Here is a 7,069-nt window from a genome sequence, read left to right on the forward strand (position 1 = left end):
TCTATTGGCTCTTGACTTCTACCAGAGGCTGCTTCTTGCCGGATTCTGTTAACTCAGCTTTTCAAGCTCCCTGGTTTCTCTGTCCCGACTCCTGATGGAGCACCTGGGCGATTCCTCAGCAGAATTTCCTCCCTCCTGCCTGTTCTACTAGGCTTTGAACCCCAGCTCCTCTAGTGACCTTCTATGCCTTCTTTTCTCCTTCAAAGCTACCCCTGAGGGACAGCTAAATAGCACAGTGGATAGAGCACAAGGTCTAAAGTTGGGAGGACCTGGGTTCAGATCTGATCTCAGTCACTTTCTCATTGTGTGACCCTGGGCAAGTCACTTAACCCCTATTATCTAGCTTTTACTGCTCTCCTGTTTTGGGATTGGTACTAAGTATTGGTTCTAAGATAGAAAGTAAGGGTTAAAAAAAAAGCTGTACCTGATGTTCAATTATAAAACAATTTATCTGTTAAACAGTTTTATAATAATTTATCTGTTTAAAAAGCTTTCGTGATAGGATATAATGGGTAGAGCCTGGTACTTGGAGTCAGAAAGATGTGAGTTCAACTCCCATCTTAAGCACATACTGTGTATGTGACTCTGAACAAATCACTTAACCTTTACCTCAGTTTCCTCATCTGTAAAATGAGGATAATAATAGCACTTCCAGCACAGGGTTATTGCGGGGTTCCAATGAAATGACACAAAAACTAAAATAGTATACAAATGCCAGCTATTATTGTTGTGATGGAAGTGATAATTAGTATTATCATTCCACATCTCTTCTAGAGGATGACCATAAACCTGCTTCCTTGACTATGGTGGCTGATCTCTCTCTCTCTTTTTTTTTTAAATTTTTTTTTTAATTTAGATTTTTTATTTTAATAACAAATTTCCACATAAGTTTTCCAAAGTTATATGATCCATATTGTCTCCCCCCTCCTGGAGCTGATAAGCAATTCAATCTGGGCCAAAATACATTTCTATATCATTCATTTTTGTAAGTGAATAATCTTCTAAAACCTAAACCCCCAATTCTATACCTAAATGAACACGTGATCAATCCTCTGTTTTCCAATGCGTTTCTGCTCCCACAGTTCTTTCTCTGGAGGTGGATGGCGTTCTTTCTCCCAAGTCCCTCAGAATTGTCCTGGATCCTTGCATTGCTATTAGTAGCAAAGTCTGGCTGATCCCTGTTTGAAAAGGAACTTTCCCAGCCCATTATGATAGAAAGATTTAGTTTGCCAAAGCCTGCCATCTAGTGTCTCCTTAATATAAAACAGCAGTACCAAAATATGGCTCTGTTCAGATTAGTGCTTTTGATTTAAGTCAATAAACCTTTGTCAAGTTCCTACTTTGTGCCAGGAGTCATGCTAAATGCTGGGGAAACAGGGAAAAGAAAGCTAGTCATGCCCTCAAGGACCTTACAATCTGGGGGGCGGGGGGAGAACACAACAAAGAAAGCTGAAAACTATCCATTAGCTTAACTGATCCAAATGCCTTCCAAGTAGGTATCATTATGCCCATTTTACAGATGGATGTTTGTCTGGAATGATGACATGACTTGCCCAAAGACAGACAGTCACCCTAACCCAGAATTGAGACCAGGCTTTCTGACTCACATATATTAGAGTTGGAAGATGTCAGAGGTCATCCGATCCTACTCATTGATGAACAGAAGCACCATCCTTATGCTACTCAATAAGTAGTCATTTGGCTAGAAGCACTTAGGTTGGGTAATGGATATTGAGCTGGACATGGAGTTGGAAAGATAGGAGGTCAAATCTAGCCTCAGAAACTTATTAGCTGCCTGACCTAAGCAAGTCATTTAAATGCTGTTCACCTCAGTTTTCTTATCTGTAAAATGGGGATAATAGTAGCTATACTCCAGAGTTATGAGGATCAAATAAGATAGCATTTGTAAAACCTTTATAAACCTTAAAGCGTTATGTAAATGCTATTATTATTTTAATTACAGAATGAAAAAGGCATTTAAATGCTTTGTTGTTCAGTTGTACCTAACTCTTCCTTACCCCATCTGGGGTTTTCTTGGCAAAGATACTGGAGTGGTTTGCCATTTCCTTCTCCATTCATTTGACAGTTGAGAAAACTGAGGCAAACAAGGTTAAGTGACTTGCACAGGATCAAATAGCTAGTAAGTGTCAGAGGCTAGATTTGAATTCTGGTCTTCCTGATTCCAGGCAGGGTACACTGTGCCTCATAGCTGCCCATATTCAAATGTTTACTATGTGCCAAGTAGTGGGCCAAGTGCAGAGGATACAAGACACTGATCTTAAGGAGTTCCCACTCTAACAAGGCAAGATTTTTTTTAAGTTTATTTTTTAACTTATTAATTTAGAATATTTTTCCATGGTTATATGAATCATGTTCTTTCCTTCCCCCCCTCCCGTAACCAATGAGCAGTTCCACTGGGTTTTACATGTGTCATTGATCCAGACCTATTTCCATATTATTAATATTTGTACTAGGGTGATCATGTCTACAACCCCGTCATATCCCTATCAAACCATGTGGTCAAGCAGTTGTTTTTCTTCTGTGTTTCTGCTCCCACAGTTCTTCCTCTGGATGTGGATAGCATTCTTTCTCTTAAGTCTCTCAGAGTTGTTGTGAATCATTGCATTGTTGCTAGTACAGAAGTCCATTACATTCAATTGTACCACAGTGTATCCGTCTCTGTATACAATGTTCTCCTGGATCTGCTCCTTTCACTCTGCATCAATTCCTGGAGGTCATTCCAGTTCACATGGAATTCCTCCAGTTCTTTATTCCTTTGAGCACAATAGTATTCCATCACCAACAGACACCACAATTTGTCCAGCCATTCCCCAATTGAAGGACATCCCCTCATTTTCCATTTTTTGCTACCACAAAGAGCGCAGCTATAAATATTTTTGTACAAGTCTTTTTCCTTATTATCTCTTTTGGGTATAAACCCAGCAGTGGTATGACTGGATCAAAGGGCAGAGAGTCTTCTAAAGCCCTTTGAGCACAGTTCCAAATAAGGCAGGATTTTCTAACCATTTTTTGGGCCATAGCTACCTTTGGCAGTCAGTCTGGTGAAGCTAATGGATCCATTTTCAGAACAAAGTTTTAAATGCATGAAATAAAATACATGCAGTTACAAAGGAAATCCATCATACTGAAGTGCATTTAGCAAAATATTAAAAAAAGAAAACAACTTCATTGACTGAAGGTTAAGAATACCTGTAATATGGGAGAGAAAAAATATATAGGAGGAGGTGTCAGCTTCAGGAAGACAGAAGGGTTGTTTGTTACTAATTTAGTATCATTGTAATTTCCATGGGATCTATCCCATATCTATTTCTGATGAACCATTTGACAGGCCCAAGGACTTTAGAAGCTGTGCCTGCTGGGGAGGAGGGGCACTTGGCAGCTCAGATCTCTATATGGGATGCTTCTCTAGATAATGGCCAGTCACATAACGTGAGAGTGATGACAGAAGTCTGGGGAGCTACACTGGTAACCTCACATTATATATTTTTAACTGATGGAAAGACCTCCAGCAAGTTGGGTAGAGAGATCCTCCATGGAGGATTTTTGGAAGCTGTGGACAAAAATCACAGAGAATGAGCAAGCGTGGCTGGGTTGCCATCTGCTCTGGTGGAGAGATGACTCATTCTGATGAAATCACGGATTCATGGAAGTACCATATTGAAAAGAAAAGTAACACCATGTCTTTTTTTTTAAAAAAAGTTAAATATTTAAAACTTTCATTTAAAAAAATTTGAGTTCTGAATTCTTTTCCTTCCACCTTTCCCCAACTCATTAAGAAGGCAATAAATGTGATATCAATTATATATTTGAAATCATGTGAAATATATTTTGTAATGTATAGAAAACAGCCATTTTTGTAGGTACAAAAGAGCAGTCTGCCCCTTCAGAATACAGAACCTGGCAAGGCAGCCCTGGGCATGTGCCAATCTGGCAGTTGGGAAAGGAGTATAAATTGGGGCACACTTCTTCTTTGGGTTGGGAGGCAGGAGGTTGTCTACTGTCTGGGCCCGGGGAGGGAGGCAGGTAGGGAGGGTTTAGACTACATTGCTAGCTATATCAATCACCTTAATATTGATATTGATAAGGCCACTGAGCCTTAATTATCAAACAAGATTATTTCATCGAAACATCTAAAATCAACAACAGCTCCTGAGCCAGTCTCCCTAGTTTATATTCCTTTCCCAACTGCCAGATTGGCACATGCCTAAGGCTGCCTTGCCAGGTTCTGTATTCTAAAGCGGCAAACTGCTCTTTTGCACCTACAAAAATGACTGACCATTTTCTATACATTACAATTTTCATATTAGCCATGTTTAAAAAAAGGAAGAAAAATACAATTAAAAAATTATGCTTCATTCTGCACTGCAGCTCCATGTTTTTTTTTTTTCCTCTGAAAATGGATGGGATTTTTCATCAGAAGTCCTTTGGAAAAATCTTGGATCATTGTTTTGCTGAGAATAGCTAAATCACTTACAGTCAATCATTGTACAATACCACGGTTACTAGGTACAATGTTCTCCTGGTTCTGCTCATTTCACTTTGCATCAGTTTATGTAAGTCTTTCCAGGTTTTTCCCAAAAGCATCCTACTCATCATTTCTTACAGCACCAGAGTATTCTATCCTAACTGTTTAGCCATTCCCCAATGGATAGAAATCCCTTTAATTTTTAGTTCTTTGTCACCACAATGAGAGATGCTATAAATATTTTTGTACAAATAAGTCTGTTCCCCTTTTCTTTGACCTCTGGGATACAGACTTCACAGAGGCAGTTCTGGGTAAAAGGGTTTGCACCGTTTTATAGCCTTTTGCACATTTCTGAATTGTTCTCCAGAATGGCTTGATTAGTTCACAATTCCACTTACGGTAGCAATGGCTGATTGGGAGCCCAGGCAATGAGATGTGACAAGGATTATGAACGGTCTCGAGATCGTGCCTTTGGAAAATAGAATGAAGGAAAGCATGATGTGTCTACTGGAGAAGACCTAGGGAAACTTCAAACCTGTCTTTAAAGAAAGGAAAGGTTGAATTGTGGATCAGGGAATGGTTTATGATGCTTGGCCCCAGAGGGCAGAACTAGGATCAAAGGGTGAATGAGGGAGAAGGAAATTTAGGCTGGATGTCAGAAAACCATTTTTAGTAATCAAAGCTGTTGAACATGGGGAGTGGGCTGCCTAGGAAGAGCTCTTTTCTCGTGGGAGGTCTTCAAGAAGTCATTGCCAAAGGGAGGAATCCCTGTGGGGAAAGGAATGAAGATTTGACCATTATCACTACCACTAGCTGACAGGCAAGTAAGTCCAAGAACCTTAGGAATTAGTGGAATCCTACAGCCCCAATCCTGCCTGCAGCCCAGCCCCCCAAACAAAGCAGCAATGGACTGCCTTCTGATTTGGGAGCTCCTTGTCATTAAGTATTTTCCAGCAGAGGCTTCTTGATTCGTCAAGGATGGGAGGGCATCTGGTGCTTGTCTGGGTGCTTGTGCCCTGACTCCATGAGTTCCCTCGCTGAAATCTCATACATTCTGCAAATTTCTGCTAAAATGTTGACTCCTTCTTGAAGCCTTCCCTAATAGCCTGAGCTCCTCTGAATTTCCCTGTTTCTCTTATGCATGCATTCTATTCTAATACACACACACACACACACACACACACACATACAGAGTCCAGAAGGGTCTTTGACTTCATGAACTATGGGGAACTCCAGAGAGTGGTGTTGTAAGGATTTATTTAGCAATTAATTTAGTAATAGTGTTGGACCTAGCAGGAAGGGCTGGAGGATTCCAAGATGGAATGAAGGAGCAGGAAGTGGGCTTGTGCTCTGAGAGACTCCATTAGTGGTTGGACATAACTGTTGCTAACCCTGCAAGATCTCAGAGTTAGGGAAAAACTGCATCCAGATTCCCTGGGATCCTGAGAGGTGAAGGCTTTCAGCAAGTGAACAAGACCTGCAGAGCTGCACCAAATGGGGAAGTGGTTTGGGATCTGGTGGAAAGCATTTCAAACTCACTCTCCCTACCTGGGTACCTTGGATCACCTGGCAGAGTTGGCTCTTGGCATCCTGTGACCATCCTTGGATTACCATGAGACCCCAAAGCCACCCTCAGGCCCTTTAGCTGAGCTGACCAAACCTGGCTGGAACCAGGTTTGAAGGAGCTTCCCGGTGACTTCAATACTGCTTCCTTTGGGTCCTGCCTGGCTTAGGTCAATAGGATAGTGTAGTTAAATCCTTCCCTGCCCCTGTGGTTTGCCCCTTAATGCCCCAGGGTTTAAGTGTAGAATCCCCTATCCCATCCTTTATTTAGTTACCCTCAATTTAAATGTATAAACTTGTACCTTTGCCTGCTGGTTCCATACACCCTGGCCTAGGGTGAGCTGGGTGACTGTTGGGCCAACTGCCATTCCTGTGTCAGTTAAAACAGTGAACCCTGGTCTCCCTATCCTGGTTGGTCCTGTCTCTCCTTCAACCCAGTGTGGACCCACAAACATTTAGGGTACATTTTAATAATAATAACAACATCCCTGGTGCCTTACCTTTACGGTGGCAACTCCTACCAATTGATAGAACAACTCAATAGGGACCTGGAAGAGAAGTCCCAGGGCAGAGATTATGATTATTTTTTAAACCCTTACTTTCCATCTTAGAATCAATCAATCCTGTGTATTCATTCTAAAGCAGGAGAACGGTAAGGGCTAGGCAATGGGGGTTAAGTGACTTGCCCAGGGTCACCCAGCTAGGAACTATCTGAGGACCATGACATTTTTTTTTTCAAAAAATTTTTTTTTATGTTAAACCCTTAACTTCTGTGTATTGACTTATAGGCAGAAGAGTGGTAAGGGTAGGCAATGGGGGTCAAGTGACTTGCCCAGGGTCACACAGCTGGGAAGTGTCTGAGGCCAGATTTGAACCTAGGACCTCCCGTCTCTAGGCCTGGCTCTCAATCCACTGAGCTACCCAGCTGCCCCAGGACCATGACATTTTTTTTTAACATTTATTAATATTCATTTTTAACATGGTTACATGATTCATGCTCCACCTTTCCCCTTCAACCCC

The sequence above is a fragment of the Gracilinanus agilis genome, chromosome 5 (genome assembly GCF_016433145.1).
Source record: "Gracilinanus agilis isolate LMUSP501 chromosome 5, AgileGrace, whole genome shotgun sequence".
In the NCBI taxonomy this organism is placed as follows: domain Eukaryota; kingdom Metazoa; phylum Chordata; class Mammalia; order Didelphimorphia; family Didelphidae; genus Gracilinanus; species Gracilinanus agilis.